Raw genomic sequence first — 25,520 nt, 5'->3', positions numbered from 1 at the left:
ACAGGCTTCTGATCTGTTGAAATATAAGTGTGTACATACCATAGTTCTTAGCAGACTTTCAAAAAAGTCTATAAAAGTAATGAGTGTATCAAAATATTTACTAGACCACTTGTCCACATGTACTGTATCCATATTAGTAACTGTACTTTGTTAAGGCTTGCTGGGAATTTTAACTTGGTGAGGGATACACTATCGTGCCCAGAATTCTTTGGGTGAAAGAATATAGTGTTTATGCAGCTAGGTTTACTTGAAGGGAACAACTACAGTTGCTGTTAAAAGTTGATGTCACTGTGTCTGCCTGGGAAATCACTTGAAGGGTCAGGAAATGAATGTAGGAGAGAAGCTGTTCTCTCCCCCACCCCCTCCCTCCCTATGTAAATATTTATGTGAACTGCCCCAGGTTTTATGGCTAGGTCAGCTTTTAAGCCTAAATATGTGTATAAATGTCAGTAAGTCCATTTGGATTTTGCATAAATAAGCATATGTGTGCAAAGGCAGGCAAGTGTGCTCCCATGCAAGTCACGCTCAGACCCCCTTGTTCCTAAATGTGAAGGAGAAGGCAGATCCACATGAAACATCTGAAGCTCATTTAAAGCACATGACTTCCCCAGAGCATCCTGGGAACTGTAGTTAGTTTGGGGTACTGGGAATTGTAGTTATTGTGTGTGGGGGGAGAACTGCAGCTGCCAGGATTCTTTTGGAGTGCCATGTGCGTAAACATGGGATTATGTGGGGCAGGGTTCCATGGAGGAGTGGATTCAGGCAAAAAGTCAGGGCGGAACAGCAGGTTTGGGGTCAGGAGATCTTCTGCCGACTTCGAAGCTGGTGGTTTCCAGCCAATTTTCAGCGTCACCCTCTATGAGTCCCAAAGAGGAGCTTTGTAAACTTTGCCTTTTTAGGCCTGGGAGCCAACAGCAGCAAACAGAAAGGCCCAGCTGCAAATGAAAATCCTCTCCTTGTGCAAACAACAGTAAGTAGGAAGCTGCCACTTGCCGTGTCTTGCTCAAAAGGGCACAACAATGAAGGTTTTTAGGAAGTATTCAAGAGGTTTGTTATCCTGGCCCCCATTCTACAAGCGCCAAACAGGCAAAAACCCTGGCAGCTGCTGGTCAGGATTTATAGCTCTTGGTTTGTTTTCAGAGACTAGAGAAGGAGGAGTGGTTCTGACAATAGCAGCACCTCCTGACGCAGGTGAGGTTGCTTCCAGGTCACCTGTTTATTATTGAGCATTCAACCTGATTTGTTTGCAGGGAGATTAGACGAAGTTAGCTATTTATTGAATATTCATTCTAATTTGTTTACAGGGAGGTCAAGTGATGCCGCATCAAACAAATGCATTTTATTGTCATCTTCCAATTTTGCAAAGTGTCCACAATCTGTTAGAGAAGTGTCAGAGTTTCAGCTATAAGTGCATAGCCTGAATTTGCCAGTATATATAGTGACTGTTTGGAAGTGCCCTCCTATATTTTTTCCTACATGAGCAAGTAATTTTGAGGAAGGGTTTTTCCCCATTGGTAATGCAGGCTATGTACACATTAGCCACCTTCCACTGTGTTTCAAGTTGCAATTGCACACTGTTGTGCACACCAGAGGTTCATTCAATGCACATTACTTGTTTGGTATTGGTATTATATATATATTTATACCCCACCTTTTCCCCTCAAGACTCAAGGCTTTCTCTGCCCCTGCAAGCCCCCAAACTCCTGTACATGAAGCAGTCACCTGAACATGTTCTGTCATCCATGTATGCACAATGGCTGTCTAAAATGTAGACACCTCAGCTTAACTGTGCAGTGAATGTGGCTCAAGTTTTCATATATGTGTGTGTGTGTGTGTGTGTGTGTGTGTGTGCGCGTGTGTGTGCATGCCATGGAGTTGAACCAAATCCCTTCTTTTAATTTTTTTTTTTTGTAAACATTCGAAAGGATGGGAGAACAAATCACAGATCTTCATAATCTCATCTGAATCAACAGAGTCCTGGCCGTGGTGATGAGGGAAAAGCAGACCTGAATGAAGAGTTCTGCTGCATTGTGGGCAGAATTGTCAGCCAGGCAGAATTTCTCATCCTGGTAATAAAGATGTGAGCCAGAAAGACCCTTTGCTTAACCTTAGATCCAGGAGGGTGGACTAGTAAGTGAGGCTGCCCTGGCAGATTAGTAAGAATAAAAATGCAAGAAGGGAAGAAAAAAATGGAGACATTTTTGCTTTTCCTTGTAATCTCTTCAAATCTGATCTGGAACAAACACCAGGCTATAAATATGCAACTTCCTGATGCCATTTGTAATGGTATTTCTTAAGTTCAGCTTACAGTGTTTCAAGCCCTACTGATATTTTATCAGTCATCCTGGCTTTTAAATAAATAAAGCCGCAGCTGACCAGAAGGGAGTTGAGATTCCATAGCAGGACAAGTTAGAGCCAGATAGGAACTGAATACTTGGGAAAGAAGGTGGGAGAGATCAGATAGAAGTATGATCAAGTATGATCGCAGACGCCAGCGGCATCATTGAGCTTGCTTGTATTTCTTAAATAAGGCATAAGGAATGCAGTGGATTTACAGTTCCACAATATAATGCATCACTGGTAGTCTATTGCTGGGTTTACTAACAGAGCACTAGGCTTTGACAGTATAGATGTTATTACTGTAGCTATAACTCTTAGCTGATTGCATTATTGACCTGCAGCTGGTGGCTCATGGAAATCATGAAGAGAGTCCAGGTCATAGGTGTGTGTGTGTGTGTGTGTGTGTGTGTGAGACAGAGAGAGAGAGAGAGAGAGAGAGAGAATTCTAGATGAGTTAATGGATTTGGCAGTTGCATCTACCTGGCATTGATCTACCTCTCACAAATTTGCCTTGCTTGTTCTTCCTTTTTTCATTGGGTATTTCTTGTTGGAATATATGGTCAAAAATCGGGTGCAACCAAAGAAAGGGGATGGAAATGGATTGGGGTGGGAAATAGTAAGCCCTGGAGGTCAAGGTTTAGACGCCAAGGTGAGGAACAGGAGAGCTGTTCCAAGAACAGAACATCCCATTCCTTTGTCACCAGAAGCCCATTCCATGGCTCATTTTGATTTCATAGCCTTTGCATAGTTTCAGACTTTCTTGCAACATTATAAAAGCTAGAAAATTCCCTTTTTTGGGGAAAAAATGCAGATGGGAAGATTCCTAGGGAGTAGGATTCTGGTTTGGAATGCATGTTCTGTGCTTCATAGCACCTATGGAAGCAAGAGGAATATGCATAATCCAGCCTTTTACTAATACTCCTTGTTCCTTGAAGGCATTCATCTCCACATTAAAGTCATCACTTCAGCGTCTCTCAGTAAAGCTCACTTTCTTGTAGTAGCTGAAGGGTCCCTTGCATCAAGGATCCCTTTCATGGAGGGCGCTGGCTAAGGCCTCTTGAACCTCACATTGCCATGGATAAGAAATGGTGGGCAAATAGCCTTTGTTCACATTGAAAGCGTGCAACTTCCCCTCAAGAATCTTGGGAACTGTAGTTTGTTAAGAGTCCTGGGAATTGTATCTCTGCCAAAGGGAAACTACAGTCCCAAAGACTCTTTGCGGGAAGTGCATTAAAGTGTATGGTGCGGACGTGACCTTTCTCAGGGAAGCACAGTTACCATGGCTGATCCGATAATCTTCCAAGGACCCTCAGGCTTCCTGGGACCTCAGTCAGAATTCTTTGAAATCCACATGGCTCCATCAGTCTTTGTAACTCTGGTTGCTTCCCCTCTGGAACCCTTTGTTGCTGCAGAGGCAATGCCTTTCCAGAATTAGCTGGAAGTGCAATTAAAAACAGTGCTTCCATGGAGTGCTTAATTAATTCAGTACTAATTTAACTAGCCATTCCCCTCTCCATGTATACGATCCTCTTGTAATATCTACTCACAAGTAAGCTCCAGTCAGTAAAGGTTCTTTCCAATGACAATTGAAAGATTCCTGTTTGCAGGTTCAGCTGTTTTATTGCTACCCTGGTCAATGTGGCATGGGGGTCTAGTGCTGAATTGCCCCCCTTTGTCACCTGTCTTCTTGATTTGTATACATTATTCATTTCTTTACGTTGGGTGGTATTCAACTAAGATTTACTCAGAGCAGACCCATTGAGATTAATGAACACGACTAATTTAGGTCCATTAATTTCAACGGGACTACTCTGAACAATACTTTGTTGAATATTACCCATTCTTTTAAATCTCTTTCTCTCCCCCCCCCGCCCCACTTCCTTGGTAGCAAAACAACACTGTTCTCTGCGATGGGAAGAAAAGATGGAGGAAGGAGTAAAGAAATAACTGCTGTACAGAGAGCTAATAATTGGCTCAAAAACTGGCAATTCAACATTAATTCTTCAACGGTGCTGACCAAGGAAGCAATAAAATAAGCTAAACCCACGAACAGGAGGCTTTCAATTTAAATGAACGGTATCCCTTAAAAGCTCAAATAGTTGTTGCTGTCATTTTATTTGATAGCAAAATATATAAATAAATAAAAATAAAAAATTGCCAAAAACCTCCCCCCCCCCACTGGCATGTAATGATTTAATAATGGCGTTGTATGGATTCCTCATTTTTAAAAAGTGATTGAACGAAAGATGGAAACCAGAGAAAGGCCAAATGTGGAAGCAATGTCTGGCCTTTTCTTAATAGTGATTGTGGCTGAAATGAAAAATAGTTTCTTTTTTTTCTGTTGGTTTTCAGGTAAAATCGTTTGTTCTCAATTAGAATAAAATGTTAGGGCTTGCATTCCACTGCCAAAATTCTTGATAAGTTCTGTCTCTAGGCTAATAATAATTTTTTGTGGTTACTCCTTTTCTTGAAAACACACAAGAATCAGGTCATCCCCTCTTCTGTATTTGCTGGGCACCAGATTGTGGACTTATCACAGTGCGCAGAAAACTAATGATCTTGTGCTGCAGCTTGGGAGTCTCATGGTCCTGTGATGGTCCTGAGATTTCGATCTGCTGTTGCGTGCTCCAGTTGCACGCTATTTTTTATCTCTCATTTGAGCATGCAGATAGTTCAACCTTGTGACTATGACTAATATTTCTGGCTGAAAATACAGCTAGGTCGTTCTGGTTGGTGAGAAAATGCATCAAAATGCATGGTTTCATAAGAAATGACAGGATAGATATGGATTACAATATGGATTGCAACTAAGGTTGTGCGTATACTGCTTCCCAAACCAGAAGTGGGAGCGTACTGCATACACAGAGTAAATGGGAGTGTTTACACTGCCTAGATGTTGTGCTGTGTTAACTCTGATCAGCATGGCTTCTCTCCCACAGGTGCAAAGAGCTTGTGTTTAAATGCAAAGACCAGAAGCACTGTAACCAAAGAAGCAAAGCTTTCTGTAGCCAAACTGCTGCTGACATTGCATTAAACATCATCCTCCATGTCTCCCCACTAAGGTCTAAGTTCAGATGAGCCCACTCACTTTCCTCCAGCAGAAACGTATTCCCCACCAGCACGTAGGAATCTAACCTGGAAAGAATCCAGCTTCCAGAGGTCACAATCAGGTCAAGTTGAATCTAAATTTTGGCTACCACCAAAATAAAGCTGCTGAGCATGTCTGGCAAGGGCAGACCCAGGTTTTTGACAGATACTCTCTGTGTGGGCGAGTGTCCTCAGGCAACTTTAAGTTAATAAAGCATTCAGTAGACAGTGCTTAATCTCTTGGTCTGAAGCATGGGAGAGTGCGGCTGTGTTCATATTTTGCTTGTGGGCTTCCTGTCAGCATCTTGGTGAAAACACTGGACTTTGGTTCAATCCAGCAGAGATGGTCTTATGTTCTTAACGTACAAAGCAGGCAAAATTGCCTTTCTGCTTGGACCAACTTAGGTTGTTGGAGCCGCATGCAAGCTTCTAGATGTTCTCTGAACTCTTCAGTGGGCAGAATGCAATTGGATAAACATTTCAAAACAATACAGAGAATGCTAGGATAAAAATAGTTTTTTAAAAAATAGTTTCATTGCAAAGAGGGTTTGTGTTCCAGTAGACACTTTCATACACCCCCACCCCTATCTTTTTCTGCTTGAAAATGCTTCCTTTTCATCTATTGAAAGAACTGCATGAAATTTTGAAATTTTGATGCTTTCTACAGCAGTCAACAAAACCTTATTATCTTTGGTTTGTTTTTATTGTACACAATAACACTTGAAACCTGTCTCCCCTCTGTGGATGACAGACACATATGATAATAGGCCTAAGTCTTTGGGAAAGAAATTCAAGCAATAGCAGCCAGCGGGTCAGTGTGGGTGTGCTGGGGTTCCTCACTTGCCTTTCCAATACCATGCTTTGCTACCAGTTACCCCTTTTTATGGGGGTTAGGATGTACCAAATTGTTTCAATAGGCTGTTTGCTGTGGTGGCAGTGGCTTTGTTCCCACTGCTGCCACCCATTTTTAAAGCAGTGATGGAGAAACTGTGGCTTTCCAAATGTGGTTGGACTCCAGCTCCTCTCAACCCCTGTCCACATGGCCAACAGTCAGGGATGATGGGAGCTGCAGTTCAGCAAAGTCTGGAGGGACACCCCTTTTGTGAAAAAGAAAATCACCCCTACAAAATGTGTGGCCCATTTTTCTGTTGTTCTGTCATATACCATATTAACCAAAGGCATATTACTATTCATTAAAAAAGGATTGTCAGGCGTCCTAGATTTTGACAAGCTCGGGGACTTTGGCGATTGGTGCATACCTTTACTTTACAAAGCAGCCAAAGGCGCTTTTTCCTCTTTGAACCTTTTTTGGCTTAAAAATGTGTATCGTCTTATCTTCATGCGAGGCACTCTGACATCTCTGAAGCCTCCCAGCTGGCTGCACTTCCTAGAATCCTCCCAGGGACATTTCAGAAAGAATGGCCAGGCCGGAGGATGCGGAGATACCACAAAGTATTTTGCTGCTATGAGAAAGATTAGCGGAAGGGGGGTGGGAACCTCAACCACCTCATAAAGGTTTTCTTACCCTCATATCTTTCGTTTCCTCCCACCCTGCTAAATAAAGTCGGGCAGGATATTTTGATATGGCTTTAGACATATCGTTTTGCTGCTGCTTGTGGTGGTGGTGGCAGCAGCAGCAGCAGCTGTGTGGCTCTTTATGACAGAAGTTTAGCTGACAGCCTCCACCACCCTACACTCCTGGAATGACATCATGAGGCATAAGAAAGTACTGATACTTGGTGAAGAGGTCTAAGTGTGTAAGAGAAAGGATGACTCTTCCAAGCTTGTTGGTCAGCAGTAGCTCCTGATAACTTTGAGCTGGATAAAGTGTGAGCCTAGCAGTTCTCATCTTCCTAGCATATTGCTTTAATTGTTCCATTCAGTGTATCATCTGGGGATGTGGTGTTTCTAAGAACTGGCAGAGGTTGGGGAGCCTCTGAAGATCCCAAGCCTTTGACTCATCCTGTGACTCAAGCCAAACCATCCATGTCTCAGACTACTATCCCTGAGCTGGGTATGAAAAAGGTCCATGAGCCAGACAACAGAGCAGATTTGAGACTCATAGGTAACAAAGACATACAAGGAAACCCCTAAGTGTTTTCCTGTGGATTATGAGCCTCCATTCCTGATCCCCAGGGTATCATGTATCGTCTTTCCTTCTTTTCTTGAGGATCCACTTTTAGTGTTCCGTTCCTTCTCTCCTGTACATCTGAGCGGGGACCACGAATTCAAGCATTTGAGCATTTGAGGACTTGGGATCGCGGTGAAAGGTACAGGCTCTGTTTTCGCGGGGAAAACAGCCAAGTAAACTTGTGTCTATGAATGGAAAAAAAATTAATGCAAAAGAAACATCCCGTACTTGTGTTATATAAACAGAAGATTATCCGAGGCTGTAAGAAAATGTATCGTGTATGAAAAAAATAAATAAGATAGAGGCAGATCATTGGGCTTTTGCAAAGGAATTTAGTGTGAGAGATTGTGGCATCCTGCTGATGGAACATTGGACAGCTGTTGTGCAGACAAATGTTGGGGATATCTGTGTAAATGGGATATCTGTGGAAAGCCAACAGGAACTTTCAGTTTGGGCTAAGGGTGGGTTGAACATTTGAATATTTCAAGCTTTCACCTCTCTCTCTCTCTCTCTCTCTCTCTCTCTCTCTCTCTCTCGTGAAAGTGGGGATGAAACTGTCCCTTATTTTCACATTTTCCAGGGTGGGGACAAATGTTGAGGTTGGGTACCCAAAACCCACTTGTTCTTGACTTGCTCCTCCGTGTTACAGATTGCCATTTCCCAGTCATTCTTAATCTAAAACTCTTACTCTATTCAAAACTAATAACAAGGCATATTTCAACTGATATTGTATTTGTGCACTTGCTGTTGGAGTGTGCTCAGAATTTGATTCCTCTAACCTCTTTCTTTATCTCAATGGGAAACTACCCATTCTTCCTGATTGCTACGTTTGTAGACAGCTGCAGCAGCTTCCACTGTTTGGATGTGTGGCTTCCCCAATCCCAGCGCTGGAATCATCCAAACATTCATCCACTGATCATAAGGATGCCGTAGCAATAGGATTCCTAGAGACTGCTGCAGTAAAATACATAGAAAGGCCTACATGTGAAATGTATGTGGTTTCCAGTTCCGTGCATGTAACATAATAGCATATAAAAACATTTTCCATTTGTGCCCTTTTTGGATTCTTGTTGAACCAAAGTATCTTGACCTATAAGGAAAGAATAAGCCAGCTTTGAAGGTTTGCTGCCCTTTGGGACATTTTTTTTTTTTTTGCACTCCACCCCCTGATAACAGTAACACCAGGGAGAAAATAATTTGCTTATTACTTATACCCTGTTCTTCTGGCAATAAACTTTCCTGGAATACAAGGCAATATCTGTTTAGACACTGATTGGACTGAGAGTTGTTTAGCTTCAACAATTCAGGAATATCATTTACTTTCTGATCATTCTGTCTGTTTTGGCCCTCTTTGAGGCAGAGGCCATTATTGCTAGATAAGGTAAGAATGTGAACTCCACCTAAACCCCGGTCCATGTTTATGTTGCCACTGATGATCAATATGTGTTGTCCAAGTTAGCATATTGGATTTGAGAATGGGAAACCTGGGTCCAAGACCTTGATCAGCTATGAAGTTCACTGGGTGGCTTCAGGCAATTTTCTCTCCTTTAGCCTTGCCCTTTTTCACAAGGTTGTAAGGCTGAAATGGCAGCTACCTGACCTCCTTGTTGGGAAATGCAAGAAGCAAATATAATAAGTACATGAAAATCCTGCATGCAGTTTTTAAACTGTCAAGTAACACAGTGGCAATAGGTTTTTGCCAATGCATCCTAACTTTAGCACATAGCACGACTCAGGAATTTTTCATGAAGTGGCTAATGCAGTAGTACCTTGGTTCTCAAACTTAATCTGTTCCGGAAGTCCGTTCCGAAACCAAAGTGTTCCAAAACCAAGGAAAGTAATGCAAAATGGATTAATCCGTTCCAGACTTTTAAAAACAACCCCTAAAACAGCAATTTAACTTGAATTTTACTATCTAACGAGACCGTAAAATGAAAGCAATAATCAATGCACTGTACTATAAAATAAATAAGACAGTATTGTGGATGATAAAATAAAATAAAATTCTTACTTGCACTGATGATAGTCATTGTTAGGATGGGGGGCTTTTATCCATTTTTGCAGTCACACAATCAGTCAGTCAGTCAGTCAGTCAGTCAGTCAACCAATCAATCAATCAGTAGCTGAAATGGGTTCCACACAGTCACAAAAACAAATTAACCAAAAAAGCCTCAAAAACAAAAACGCAAAATAAATAGCAAAAACAAAAGCACCAAACTTAATCCATTCCCGAAGTCTGTTTGACTTCTGAAATGTTTGAAAACCAAGGTGAAGCTTCTGATTAGTGCAGGCGCTCCAGAAACAATAGCTGACAGCCGCATCGGATGTTCGGCTTCCGAAAAACGTTCGAAAAGCGGAACTCTTACTTCCAGGTTTTCGGCGTTTGGGAACCAAGACATTTGAGTACCAAGGCATTTGAGAACCAAGGTACCACTGTATGTTTTTGGAAGAGATGGGAGTGAATTAATGAGTTATGGCAACATATTTATGGATTGACTGACTTCCACACCACACCCATCCTGTAGCTGAGCACAGGGTACTGCTCCCTTGACTTAGTCATCTGAGTTTGCACTCCAAAACATATAACTTGTTGATCAACAATCAGAGGAGACTTCAGAATATGGATTTGTTGTTCACTAACAGGGACTTGCACCCCACTCTTCCCCAGTAGGGCTTGGAGCAGAATGTTGTTGCAGGGATTATATTACATGATATTTTTTAAAAAATATAATTAAATCCTATTCTCTTGCATATTTTATTCATTTTCTTCAAGTTCAAATAATGTGTTGGCTTAAGGCATGGGTGGGGCCGTGATTTTATGTTCAGAGACTGGGGAAAAGACGCAACAGCTTTATTTTGTGTGTCAGGAAGGAAAGCTGTAAAGGCGGTTCCCATCTGCCTGGGAGATACTTTCATGCAAAGTATCTTCCACTCACTGACATCCAGGGATTCCTGAAAGGCACTGTGTTGCCTTAACTTGCCATTTCCTTTCTCTAAGATAAAGGGCCCAGCTACAATTCACACACACAAATATATAACAGATGCTGCTAGGACTTTCAGGGCTTGTCTACATTGGGGTTTGCTACGTGTTTGCAGCTGTTTGCTTTCCCATTTAATTTCAGTAGCCCACATGATGCTACCTGCAAACAACACCAATCTTAATGCTTTCCCCTTGTAAATTAGGGTTACCCATACAGGTGATGACTCAACAGTATTTATCGCACCTCAGGGTTCAAAATACCCTATTGAATATAAAAATATAACACAATATTTAGAGCCTTCTTCCCAGTGCGGAGGGAGAAATATCACTGATTTTCAACATGTGTTGTGTTATAGTAACTGGCTACAGAAGTCAGCTGGGGAAAGGAATTCTCACTCTTTAAATCCTACATTTTCCAAATTTAATTAATGTTGAGTGAATATTGCACCTTTTATCTCAGCTTCACTGGTGTGCTTTTGTTGAGTGTGAATCAGTTGGCTGCTCAAAAATATGGTGAAGGTGCACATATATACTGAGTGCATTTGGATAATTTAGTGAGAGGTGCTAAGGGAAGATGGATTTGGTCTCTGTGGCAGACCACTTCCTTATGTTAGGCAGCTCTGCATGCTTGGAGTTCTCTTAGTTCAGCTCTTAGGATGTTAGGAAAGAACAGCTGAACTATCTTCTGGCCAGCTGGACTCTCCAGCTCAAATTTGTTAAGAAGAGAGCTGGTTTTAGAAAGTGCCCAAATGATGCTTCATTCCTGAGGAACTCATGCTTGATTTGCTTGTTGTATAGAGAGATCCACATTAAATGTAACAATATCTGATTGCCTCTTCTCTTTTGGGATTTAGTTTCATTACTTTTGTTCCTTGGATCACTTCCGAAGATTACAGTATACTCTGTCATTAAATAATTGATAGTCCATAGTTTAGGGTTATTTTTTAAACTAAAAAGTTGACTGTGATCTAAAGTAGGAATGGGCAACTTCTATGTTGAAGGTCAGTTTCTTCTGCCTACAGTGGTTTGGATGCCCAGGAATATGTTTTGCCATTCAATCTGACTTCCTCATAAAATTATCAATCTATTATCAAAATAAAACTGATGGTTCATATTTGTAGAGTAAATGCACCCGGGCATAGCAGGAGCATTACATACACAGTCTGAGGCAAGGAGGAGATGGTAATGGTTTATGTCACTTATCAATCACTCTGTACAAAACACCAGTGTGACTTACAATCAAACAAATGATGCAAAAAGGACCTATACAATTTAAAAACATAATAGCAGCAATCAACTACAAGTAGTTGTGTAAATAATTCTCAGTTTGTTAATCAAAACCCCTCCCAGATGAATAAACATGGCCACCATAAAATTAATCAACTAAACAATATTCCCTAATAGTAGCAATAAGATATCAGCAATCAAGTGTTTGGGGGACAGGCTCCTTCAGGTGGAGATGTGCTGTGAGGTACCGGGGTCCTGAGCTGCATAAGGCTCACACATTCGAAGCCAGTGTAGTTGGTCAAAAATTGGTGTGATATGCTCAGATAGTACAGGCAACTCCTAATTTACACAGAGGTTGCATTCTAGGACTCCACACGTGTAACCAAAAGCGTGTATATTGTGAGCACCCTGGAGAGTCCTCCTGGCTTGCAAGGAGATCCTCCCCAGAGCCTGAGGAGAACATTCATTGTATAGAAATAATTATGCTGACAGAAGCTCTTGCATGTGCCTTGGAAACATTGGACCGCATTAGAGCTGTAGGTGGCAATCCCAAAGAGATTAGGCAGAGCTATGGAGAGTTCACTCATTCCTGATTGTAATGTTGCTCAGCAAGACCATTTTTTCCTCAGTGGAAGAATGCTCCCTGAACATTTATTTTTGAGGGAATGTTCAGGTGTTGCAATGGTAGATCTTAACATCCACATATCCCAAAGATAGCTTCTGCGTGTTTTTCCCCTCTCATCAGGACAGTATGTTTTGCAGCTGACCCAGTCAGCAACCTGAATTTTTAAGCATGCAGAACTGACATGGCAGACAGAAAATTGTCCGTCTAGAGATGGAGAACCAGGGCATACAGAAATTTGAAGGGAAATTGTATTAGTTAAACTCAGAGGAATTCATCAGATTGCTTACTTGGAGGGGGCAGTGTCCTTGCTGTCCCCTTCTTTTTACTTTTCCCAGTGGTGGCTTTTCAGCATTTCCCAGAGTTTCCAGCTAGGGAGGAGACTGTGCAGAGCTGGCCATGTCTTCTCTGGGAAAGCAAGCGAAGCCTGAGGAAATTCACTGGGTTGAAGGACCAACCACTGAGCAACATCTGGGGCAGTTTTCCATAACACTTGCCAGTGGGAAACTCCTTTTCCCCTCTCTTTTAAAATCAAAAATCTGCAGTAAGCAAAAACCCTCCACTTTCCATCGTGCTTGGAAATTCTGGCTTGTTTTGTTTCTTGTGAGTCCTTCAAACATTCTCCATGTTCTGCCACTTGAAGCACCCCAGAACAGCAGTATTTTTTTGGGGGGGCAGATTGTTATCAGGATTGTGGCATGGGGGAAAGTGTTTAAAAAATACATTGGTGCACACAAGTGCCCCAATTGCCTCCCCAGTGCTGCTATTTAAATAAATGACTCACAGAAATGTGTCAGATGCTGCCACATGTTTCACTTTTTGTCTAGTTAGGCCCATCCGTCATTTTCTTTCCATATCCCTGATCCACACTATTAAAAAATGTAATAAAGCTTTGATTAAAGCTAAGTGGAAAAGTGGCTGAGAGGGGCAGAGACAAGAGAAGCATGTTGAAGAGGCGCCATGAAAGCAGCAGGAAAAGGCCAAAGAGGCTTGATGTGAGTAAAAAGATGGATTGGCTGCAGCAGAATTGTCAGAGAGGTCTAAACCAGGCTTCCTCAAACTCAGCCCTCCAGATGTTTTGAGACTACAATTCCCATCATCTCTGACAACTGGTCCTGCTAACTAGAGATCATGGGAGTTGTAGGCCAAAAGCATTTGGAGGGCCGAGTTCGAGGAAGCCTGGTCTAAACAAAAGGACTGTGGGGAACATACCACTATCTCCAGGAGCCATTCATAACTTGGAGCATTTCCTATAGAGAGGAATTTCCCCTGAGTATCACTATCCCACTCCCCTCCCGATTGGTCTAACTTTATCCCACTCTACTCCCAATTGGTCTAAGTTTCTAGTCTGTTATGGTCACATGACATTCCAGGAGGTACGTTTAAAACATTTGGTAGGGGGAAAACCCATAGGGAAGAGTTGCATTTGTGTCAGAAACAGACCTGACAATCCACTGTGACTTGAAGGCGCTGGGATGTCTGCCAGCAGTGTTCAAACCAGAGGAGCTTCCTGAAGCAGAGGAGGGAACTATGGGCAATGGTCATATAAAACAGCTCCCACTCATCTGCCCACACTCCCAGTCCTCATCCATCATGAAGGAATCTGCCTGTATAACTCAGTTGGCCATTGCTCAAGGCTGTTCTACTTCTTTCGCTGAGTTCTGACTGAAGCAGAAGCAAAGGCGCATTTCTAGAAACACTAGTAATAATCAGCAACACCTTTTTTTGTATTTACATGAACATGTTCTCTTGTTCGTCCCCTGATCCACCCACTTTCTTGCTGAGAAAACCTTTGTCTCCTCCGAAATGGCAAGCTTTAGCTACCGAATATTTAGATAACACATTCCCAAGTCTCACTGAAATAAATACGATTAAAAGACTTAACATGCACACGTAATATCCATTGCATTCAGTGATACGTTAGCAATCCTTATTCACCCTCAAAACCCCCAAAATGCATAAAATTGTAGTTTATAAGGAAGATGAGTACGCAACAAGCCATTGTAACTCAGTCACTTGCCCACCTAGCTAGTTTGTGGTTATATGGAACATACAGCAATTTCAACCATCTTGATAGTCGCTGTGGAAAACAAAGCTATTGGGCTAAACATGGCTTAGGTTTGATCTTTGGGGCGTGCATGTTTGTGTATGTATGAGACGGAAAGAGAGAGATCTCAGTGGGACCCATGTCTGTCTTCATGCATACCAGAAGTTGGGCACCCCAAAGCAAATGCTCGCAATTTTCACTTGGGTGTGTTCTTTTTACATGCTGGACTCAAAGGCAGGCTTTCCAGGACCTTGTTTTTGCAGCCTTCCTTTCCACTGCTGCCAATACCCGTTGGAAAACGTGGATGCCAGATTTCACTAACGCTGCGCACAGGGCTTGGAATCACATGCCTGTTGGCTCCACACGGAGCACTTCTCAGCAAACAAACAAGCAGCAGTTACCATGCCCTCATCCAGCTGCGTGTTCACTCCCAAAGCATTCCCAGCTGAACAACTTCAAATAGTCAGGTGATGGCATCATCCAGTGACCTCCTCCGCACGGGAACATTATTTCCCGTGCATTTCTTTCCTTCCCCTCCCAGCACTAAAGGGGGGAAAAAAGAATCTATATAAGGGAAGGAATCAGCAGTCAAGAACAAATGGAGCAGAGCTGAGATTGGCTTTCCAGGAATGGCATGGAGCAAAGGAGGGTAAGAGTTACGGGAAGCTTGATGGATGAGAATGGGCAGAGCTTCCAAACCAGATGAGTTATAGCACGATATCTCAGCACCGTGGTGCTCTGCCTCTGCCCGGCACTTTGGCAGGGGATGTGCTTGGAGCCACATGCAGCCTGCTTTCCATCAGCACTGCACACCCCCCCCCCACTGCAAGAGAGCACGTCTTCAAGGCTTTATAAGGTGCTAGGAGAGTGTGGGGTAGGTAGTGGTGCTGTGCTCCTAGAGTCAGAGTGTTTGATTGTGTGTAGCTTCTGAACACTCAGCTTCCATGCTATGTTTCTTGGCCCCTCCTCTCAGTCACTACTCCCCCAACCTCTGCTACCTTTCCCCATTCTGGGCATATAGATATAGATAGATGATGATGGTAATAATAATAATAATAATAATAATAATAATAATAATAATAATAATTTTTTATTTATATCCTGCCCTCCCCAGCTGAAGCCGGGCTCAGAGCAGCTAACAACACTAAAAATAACACAGTTTACATAAAATCACAATCAATTAATTGAAATACATTCTAAAGTCAATTCATTCTAAAATCAATTCAGAGTCAAATTAATGGCAACCATTGGGCTAGAGTTCTATGAGGATTACAGAAGTGGGGGGGGGGGGCAGACTGTGCCTTGGCCAAAGGCCTGGTGGAACAGCTCTGTCTTGCAGGCCCTGTGGAAAGATGTCAAGTCCCACAGGGCCCTAGTCTCTTGTGGCAGAGCGTTCCACCAGATCAGTGCCATATAGATAAAATCCCCATAGGAAGCATGAACGACTCTGAGAGCAAACAGGTCACTGTTGTTTCTCTTCCCCACAATTTTTACTCATTTGTTCTCAATCTGGCTTCCACGCTCCAGGTCACTGATCTTTTCACAAGTGTACATATTCTTTACATATAATGTGACTTCTCCTCCCTTCCTGTTTGTTATATTCCTTTTGAGCAGGTTGTACTGCTCAATTTCTACATTCCAGACATGAAAGTGACTGGATACTTAATGACACCAAAATTCAGATAAACAGGTCTTGCGCAAGTCCTCTGTATTTTTTTTTTTATTTTAAAAATCCCAGTGCACATACTGCAACTGCACTCTCCAAAGTATTTCCCCACATGTGTTGAGATCTTGAGGGAACAGTTCCTCCAGAGTGTTGAAATTCAGAGGTGTTTCAGCATACGGTAATTGGCATATGGAAGCAGGCATGCTCTTATCATTTGGGCTGCTAGAACAAAATGGCTAGGGTGTGCATATGGGAGGAGCAAGCACTCATAAGAGTTGTGGCAGTAGGAACCACCCACCAAAGCATCGCTACATAGCCACCCACCAAAAAATTAAAAGTGCAGTAACAAGTATCCACATCAGTGGTGGGTGTGGATGCTCTTATATATTCATTTTGATGAGGATGACATCATGCAAATGGTGTGAAAAAATTCCACAGTACATCTCCATCTGGGAGCATCCAAACTCTCCCCCACTCTCAAAGGCAGAAGATAATCTGGCATAAATGTATCCACTAAATAAAGCAGGACAGAAATGTTGTGCATATAATTGGAAAAGAACTGCTGTTTTGCCTACAGCAGCAAGAAATACTGGATCATGCTAGATGAGACATTAGTCCAGATGATCTTTGTGAGCATTCTGACTTTAAAATATCTGAAATTCACAACCTACCTGAAATTCACAACCTGTGGAACAAGCGCTCCTGTCCAGGGCAGAATATTTGTGTTGTGCTACACAATCCCTTCCCCCAAATATCTGGTGCCACTCAATGTACCTACTTCATTATTTGAGCTCGGATTGCATGTGCCAATCTTTCCATCGCTTCTCCTGCTGCATAAATTCAGTCCTGGAACATGAGCCTGGTGTGCTATCAACACTGCTCTGTGTCTGGCTTGCAGGCTGATGGATTCCATGTGCGCAGTGGCTTTCATGCTGGGCCAACAATCAGAAGTGCCGCAGACACCGGAGAGCTTTGGTGAAGTGCAGATTACGGGGAGCTTTTATTTGAAGATTTCTGGGGCCATTACTAAGATAGGGAAACACAGAAAAACACAGCAGATGGCTAAGGGGCAGTCATGATCAAAGTGAGTGCCCTTCTCCTCAGTGGCCAGCAGTCAGTTCCTTCATTGAAGTGGTCAGAACAGAGATGTCCATGTTAGCAACCTGTGGTCTCCTCCTTAAGCACAAAAAGAGGCTCCATGATCCTTATTGGATGGAGACAGACTGGTAGAGGCCTCAGGGGAGCTTGCTTGCCGTGTGGTGCCAGGGGTCATAGTACTTAGGTGAGCGTGCATGACATTAACAAACATTAGATTTAGACAACCTTTTTGCGAATTTAGCTTCCAAAGATCTTGAAGGCATAATTCCAGTAGTGATTTTACCTTGTATTATTTATTGTGGAATCACAAGCAGGGAATGGTACTTATCCCATAGGCTGGACCCATTATTGTAAGAATGCTAAATATTCAGTTTTTCTAATGAAGTTATCTTCAGTGCGCTACCAGTAATATCTGCAGAAGGAAATAGCAATAGGGTACAGAGTAATAACTTGGAGTAATCTATTTATTATACAGTGTACCTCGAGTTACAGATGCTTCAGGTTACAGATGCTTCAGGTCACAGACTCCGCTAACCCAGAAATATTACCTCGGGTTAAGAACTTTGCTTCAGGATGAGAACAGAAATCTTGTAGTGGCAGTGCGGCGGCAGCGGGAGGCCCCATTAGCTAAAGTGGTGCTTCAGGTTAAGAACAGTTTCAGGTTAAGAACGGACCTCTGGAACGAATTCAGTTCTTAACCCCAGGTACCATTGTATTTATATAATACATTGCTGTCAAGGCACCCAAAGCAGGTGTAAAATACTGCAAACAAATAGTGCAAAATCTAAAACAACTGAGTTCTTTCAGACAAACTGATGTCCCGCAGGGAGCCATTAGCACAAGCTGCTTCTGCACTTCTGCCTTCCCTCAAGACACACAGGGTAGTATTCTACAAAAAATTTACTCAGAGTAGACCCATTGAAAGTAATTGGGGGGCTAACAAAGCTATGCTCATTACTTCTACTGGGTCTACTTTGAGTAAAATTTAGTTGATTACTACTCATAGTTCTTAAACAGCCTCAATAGTTCTCTTGGGTCCATTGATGGTCTCTTTAAAAGCTCCCTGGTCTTGGTCTCTCTTCTCCTGCCTTCATTTGGGATTCATAGGTCTTAAATAGTAATTACCAAAGTCATAAATAATAAAGTCCATTACTGCTGGACTGACTTCTGTAAACTAGAGATGCTGAATAATTGGTATCCAGTTAGGGACAATATGGTATTGGAGGTGGGGAGTGTATGTAGATGTCACTTGTTAGATGTTAGGCAAAAATAATAATCACAAACCAATGAACACATGTTTGTTTTGCATGCACTTTTGACTACAGTTACGCTGACTGGTATGTCATCTGTGCATTTTCAGTGAGTCTCCATTGTTGCCCCTTGTTCTTTGTTGCGGAGTGTTAAAATTCCCTTCTGAATGAGAGGGAATATCATTGGGGGAAGCCATACAGTGATGGACCTGTGCTATTGAACTATGACTGTTCTCTGTTTTGTAGTGTAATAGTAGGCATTCTATGGAGGAAGAATCCCTTTGGGGAGCTTCACTGTAATATTTTAGTTTATTTTCTTGCCATGGAGTGAGCAGATAGATAGGTATTTGGGATTTATCCTTGTGCTTTTGGATTCTTGTCTAGCACCATCCTCTGTTCACATCTCATCAATTCATTTCGACAGTGTTGACTTTCCACCCTTGATGAACATCTGAGAGGAGTTTTATTTTCCACTTCCATGGCATACGTGACATTTGTGTGCCAACCGCAAGTGCCATCAAGAGCTTGCTGAACCCTAAATGCGCAAAAACACAAAACAAATGTGTTCTTAATCTACAGTCAGTGAAGCAGAAAACATAGAAGTGGCAAACAAACAGGCAAAGGTACAATGAGTGCTTTAAAAAACAACAACAATCAAATCCTTTTAATTCTAATTATTCCTTGTGGAATCTTCAGGGCTGAAGTTCCTTGTTAATAGGAGATTTCAATCTAAGGCTGGGGAAGCAAAGCCCTTAAATGGCACTTATTGCATGCATATACCACATTCCCTGTGGACAAATGACAAGCTTTCCTTGTGTCTGTGCACGTGGTTTGCACATGAGCTGCTATTGTGTGTATGTGTGTGTATGTTTAAAAAATTATATTACAAAAAACTGTCCGGATGAATTGGGTTCCTACTCACCCCCTCTCCCTTTCAGGCCCAAGTCTCAATTTATATTTTAATTGTAATTTACCTCTAGGATTTATTTGGTGGTATGGTTAACAGATATCCTTTGCATATAAAAAGGGATGCTCCTTATTTAAAAGTAGCATTATCCCTTATATAGGGTTCTATAGAGCAGAACTTAGTAACACTGCAGAACTTAGTAAGTTCTCCATGGTGCACAACAAAAGAGATTGTCTCACTGTGCACTGTATTTTATTTCCCTAAACCAGGGATCAGCAACCTTTTTCAGCCGTGGGCCGGTCCACCGTCCCTCAGACCATGTGGTGGGCCGGACTATATTTTGAAAAAGAAAATGAACGAATTCCTATGCCCCACAAATAACCCAGAGATACATTTTAAATAAAAGGACACATTCTACTCATGTAAAAACACCAGGCAGGCCCCACAAATAACCCACAGATGCATTTTAAATAAAAGGACACATTCTGCTCATGTAAAAACACGCTGATTCCCGGACCATCCACGGGCCGGATTGAGAAGGCGATTGGGCTGTATCTGGCCCCCGGGCCTTAGGTTGTCTACCCCTGCTTTAAACTGATCAGATTTGAGCCCTTCTTCTAAGAACACATGAATCTTGAACAGGCCAAGGTCCATCTAACCATTCCAGAAGCCCCTGGAAAATCACAAGCAGGGTATGATGATGACAGCCATGCACTGTTGTTTGTATTCATTCCAAGCCTATGCAATACATTTTGCTGTCTGGGGCAAAGGAGGTGTAGCTCCACCTGCACCTTCAATTTCCCTCTTCAGAAGACTACCAGGCTGTCATTTGAATCTTGAACACTGATGATAGGGGTGCAGGGCTGGCTATATGGCACTGCCCCAATCCTCCAACACCTTACCACCACTACCCAGCACCTGCAGCATGAGGAGGCTGTCTCACTTTGCCTAATGATAGGACCAGTCTGGCTCAGCAATACACTGACTCTGAACATGAAGATTCTATTTTGCTTTCATGGCTAAACACAGTTCATAGATTTATCTTCCATGAATTCATTAAATCTTTTTTTTTTTAAAGCCATTTAAGGCACATCTTGAGCTACTGAATTCCAAACATTAATTATGCATCGTGTGAAGAAGTATTTTGTTTTGTCTGTCCTGAACCTGTTGCTGATCAGACTTGCACCCCCGCATGGCTAGACCACAGTTTGATGGAACAAATCATTGTGTGGTTGAAGAAGGCAACCCTTTGAACTGATGAATGAGGTTGCTGCAGGTGTGCTACAGGAGCTCAAGAGGGTGCTTCTGAAATATTGGCCCTCTCTGTGCAATTGCCTGGAGATGCTGTGTAAACATAATATCTTCCTTGAGCCAAAATCTCTCCCTGCTTGTAACTCACAAGTGGGCCGAAGCAGAACATTCCTTGCGCTTTGTGGATCAGGGCCAGCCCTGAAGGCTAGGAGAAGGTCCTTTTATGGTAGCATTTCTCCATTAGAATATATATATATAAAGCCACAACCACTCAGCCCATAACAAAACAGAGGAGAGAACACAAACACAGTCCCTGGAATGTGTTCAGTGCTGGCTGGGGAACAGTAATGCTGAAGGGAGCCCTTGGGTGGGAAGACAGATCAAATAATTAGGAGTGCAAAAAAACCTCTTCTCCGCTGTTGGTAGGATGATAATGCAGGAATGTGCGTCTGACGGGCAGGGCGCGACATGCAAAAGGAGAGAGCAAACATTTTCTTATGAGCTTTGTTTGGTCACTTGGTGAATTGACTGAGGCATTTTTTTGCGGGTGGGGTGGGCTGCAGCAAATAGTTTTGAAGCATCAGAACGAGAGGGGAACATTCTTTGTAATGTGTTTTCAGTGCTGTTGGCTAATTATTGTCTAACTGGCTACGAACAGCATCTCTAACGTCGCTGCACTGAGGCCAGGAAGCTCTGCTTATCCAGCGAAGTAGGAAACCTCTATTATAGTTTTGCTGTTCTGCTTCGTGCTTTGTTTCACCGGCTGCTTCCAGACCTCAGATTTCTCTTGTGGCCAAAGGGAATCGTGTGGTATTCCAGAGGCATCATCCACTTATTCACGTTAGCTGCCCAGACATGCTTTTGCTGTGTTGATAATGCAGTGGTGGTTCACCACTGAGGACATGATCCACCCACAAATGGTCCCTTGCATAGTTGTGCAGAATACACTGGGCAGCTTTTGTGATCCCTCAGTGCAGATTGCTGGTTCGGGACATTTCTCCATGAATGGAGAGACATACAAGCGCCTGCCTTGAACAAGTAATGAAGGAACCAGGCAGTAGCATCTTGATTGCTGCTTCTGGTCATGGGGTGGTCATCTCTCTTGGTTAGCACAGGACAGGATGTAGGATTGATCTTGTGCCTGCTTGAGAGCAAAGAGAGATGAACAGGGAAAGTAATGAACAGGTGGACAACAATATCCATGAAGCAGGATGCACAATAGGACTCTGCAATGGTCTCCCTGGGTGTGGCTTATATCCTAGTGGTGGTGTGCTGTAGTTGTGGATTGACCTGAGTTGAGCTACCTTAGATGTCTCTGATGTTTTTTGGGCCCCTGGGCACACTTGCAAACTGCAAAAACTGTAGTGGGCACCACATCCCCCACAACCAAGCACAGACCCACAACCATTGGCTACCACAGAATGCTTCTTTCAAGCTGAATTTCAGAGAGGGGACCCTACAGGCACCAAGGAATGCATCTTCAAGTACATGTGCATCTATGAGTGCCATGTGGGTGACCCCTGAATCACAACATATCCTGTGGTCTGTCATGGGAATGTGTGCACAGCAGTCATTGACTTGGAAATAGCTATTTTTTCAGGATACCGCCCCTGCAATTGAAATCAATAGGAGAGAAACTCTTTGTGCCAAGTATGGTTGGTGTAAAGTTGTGCTGTCAATGGAGAGATGGCTATGAACTGAAGGCAGAGATTTAAGTAAAGTCACTTATTTCTTATTACCTAATCAGATATTTACACTTCTGCATCTGCCGTCTTGCATGCATCTTCCCTGTCTATAACAGGGCGATCATGCAGACTTCGTTTTCTGTGACAGTAACCTCTCTGCTCTGGGTTGTGCTTTCAATGCACCCAAGCAGTAGATAACAAGGTGCAGCTGAAATGGTTAACTGCTTGTGTTCCTTGGCATCCTTCCTGGCTACTGCATTCCTATTGACCCAATTTGAAGAAACACAGCTTTGATTTTCCAGCTTTGCTCTGCTTTCAAGAAAATTGCACCGCTGATTCTGCTCAGGAAGGTCCTAGAGAGCACCCCCCCCCCCCACCATTTAGGAATCCTTTTGTTGGTTACTTTAAAAAGTGATTGCATTACAGGACAAAGAGTGAAACATCATCACATTGGTTGCCAGGGACTCACATTGCTCAGCCAAAAATAGTTCTTAGCCACTAGTTTTTTCCTGCAAATTATAGGTTGGGTCAACAGTGCAATTCGCTGGAAATTCTGGAAGAGACTTCCTGCTGAGAAGACCTTACAGTGTGTCTTGGAAAGCTTAGGACATGGGACAGTTACTCTGGCAGAGAGAACAACCATGTATAGTGGGGGCAATGTGGGGAGAATAATTCTAAAACTCAGAAACAGACTGGATCCAACTCAAATCCAGTCTAGCAGCTTAATGCCAAATCAGCCAAGTTAGTGTGCTGCCTGCTGAAATGTTCAAAGAATATTTGCTTGCCGGACTGTACTGTGTATGTCAAGAGTGTTTGATTCTAATTGCCTCTTATCCAGAAAATGAACCTGCTTGTTTCTGTGAGGATGGAGGGCACAGCCTGGAAAATATTGACGAATGTGACAGGCTCCTGTGGGCTCTCGCAGTTCCAATCTGTTGATGCCCTCTGCTGTTTGGAAGTCAATATTGTCACTAGTCCCCTCTGTTTGCAAGGGTTCATAGAATCATAAAATTGTGGAGTTGGAAGGGACCACGAAGGCCATCTAGCCCAGGCCTCTGCAATGTAGGAATCTTTTGCCCAACATGCAGCTTGAACCCATGAACCTGGCTTACTGACTGAGCTATTCCTCTCTACCCTACAAGAAAAGAATACAAGAAAGAGTTGGCACAAAGAACAACTCACAAAGGCCGAAAGGCCAAATGCAATCGCCTCTGGAAAGAACTGTAGCTTGGCTGGACTGGGTGTTTACTTGGCATCTGTGGAAAAACTCTTCCCCCATCCCCTTTTGTTCTTCTACAAATATTCCGTAACATGGGGGTTTAATTAAGTGGATATGAAGTTCTTCTGGCTGTGGCCAACTTTCTTGATTTTTATGATGGCTTTTACAAGCAGTTGTTTCTCCCTCCCCCTCAGAAAAAAGAGGCCCTGCATGGCACAGTGAATCAAAGGGTCTGGTTAGAATGTGAATCTTCTGCTCACCTAGTTTATGGCCATGGGAAAGTCACTGTTATTAGTCCACAGTGCAGGATTGTTGTGAGAGAGAAATGTGGTAAGAAGTGTGAAGCATTTTGTACACTAAAACACTGCTAATGAGAATAAGAACAATAATGAGGCTATGATAATGGTAATTTTAATGGTAATTATGGTAATAATGAAGATTCTGGAGTCCCATGTTGGTCCGTCCCCCCACATCAAACTCAAAGTTAATGGTTATCCAGGAATAGGGTAGGGGCATGATCAATTGCTTCAAAACTGAGAAGGCAAATAAAGAAACCCCCATTTAAAAGTAAAGTATTTTAAATCTCATTATTCCCGAAGTAACCTGAAAGATGATATGGCTCATGTCAGGCTCATTCACTAGCTTTGAGGTGTTACATGGAACATCTGGATAACAAATAATACATTTTATTTAAAAGCAGACCACCCTTATGCTCCACAATTTAGGCTACTTGGTGTCTGTGGTCAGTAAGAAAAGCTGCTACCCACATTTGCAGGACTGGTGGGATCCAGTGTGACTGTTCCATTATCTACCCATTCTTGATTTCCTGTTCTCTGTTATTTTAATGCTTGCCCATGGTTGTAAGAGAGACTGCCTCTTCAGAACGAAGGGTGTGCTTGGTTCCTCCTCCCTTTTTTCCAGAACAGTTCTGTGGACTGAACTCCACATGGAAGAGAGATGGCACGTCTGCAGTAGCCTCTTCTTAAATGTTTATCCGGCAACATTTGTATTACTACATTGATCCATGATGTAAAACAGTTCTTAATTTATGCCCCACAGTGTATATGTACAGAAACCTAGTGAGGAAATCAGTTTTGTATTTTAATTCCAAATTTGGGATTTCAACCTGGATTTCTCTCCATTGAAGTTGCCTTTTGCAGAAGCAGGCTGAATTGATCCTATAAAGCAGAGATCAGGAATCTGTGGCCCTCCAAATGTTACTAGACTACAGCTGCTGCCATGGTCCCTGGCTATTGACCATGCTGGATAGGGCTGATGGGAGCTGGGAGTCCAGCAGCATCTGAAGGTCCACAGATTTTGCCCCCCCCATCCTTGCCATAAAATACTTCAGTTGTGAACTTGTGCAGCTGCAATCTCAATGGTGACTCAAGATGTGGTCATTTGTAGGTGGCAGCAATGTGCAAATGTGGAAAATAGGCAGGCTGAATATTATTTAATTAGTTCATTTTAGACACACACCCTTCTTTTCAGCTCCAAGTCTTCATAAACTGACAGCACAGTAATTAAAAAAGCAGCACTACAAAATGCATAGCAATATACTGTGAAATTTAGCTTCAGACAGCATAAAATCATTCAAGAAATGGCTAGAGAGAACAAATGATTCTCTGTGGTCCATTTAAAAAGCAACCCAAGAGGAGGCTTGATGGAGGAGTGGCAGCCTGATCCCAGGGGATGGGATTACAGATATGGTGGAGCCAGCACCAAAAAGTATTAAATATTTCACCTGGTGCCTAAAGTTTACTTGTTCTCACAGGGGTTTTTTTCTTTTTTTTTTGGAGGGGGGGGGTAGAAAAAGAGTTGGCACTTAGCTAGGAGGAAGAACTCAAGAAAGAGAGCATTCTGCTGTTCAGAGACACTGACTGTGCAGGTCTTAGCAAACTTGAGGGAAATTATCTTCAGATGACATTTGTCCCTGTCTCTCTGATTCTGGACCCTTTTTAACCAGGGTTTCTTTGTTGACTTGTGCAGAAGTACATTCATTCTTCAGCT

At 42.7% G+C, this 25,520-nt stretch overlaps 1 protein-coding gene across 47 annotated transcripts in view; it reads left to right on the top strand.

Annotated features, from left to right (window-relative positions):
- TNS1 (tensin 1) overlaps positions 1-25,520 on the top strand; it is a 319,529-nt gene that overhangs the window by 166,482 nt on the left and 127,527 nt on the right. The gene's annotated exons all lie outside the window — the stretch shown is intronic.

This window comes from Podarcis filfolensis (assembly GCF_964270895.1).
Source record: "Podarcis filfolensis genome assembly, chromosome: 1".
Classification (NCBI taxonomy): Eukaryota; Metazoa; Chordata; class Lepidosauria; order Squamata; family Lacertidae; genus Podarcis; species Podarcis filfolensis.
The sequence above is the reverse complement of the archived record's forward strand: the minus strand, read 5'-3'. Positions and strand labels throughout refer to the sequence as shown.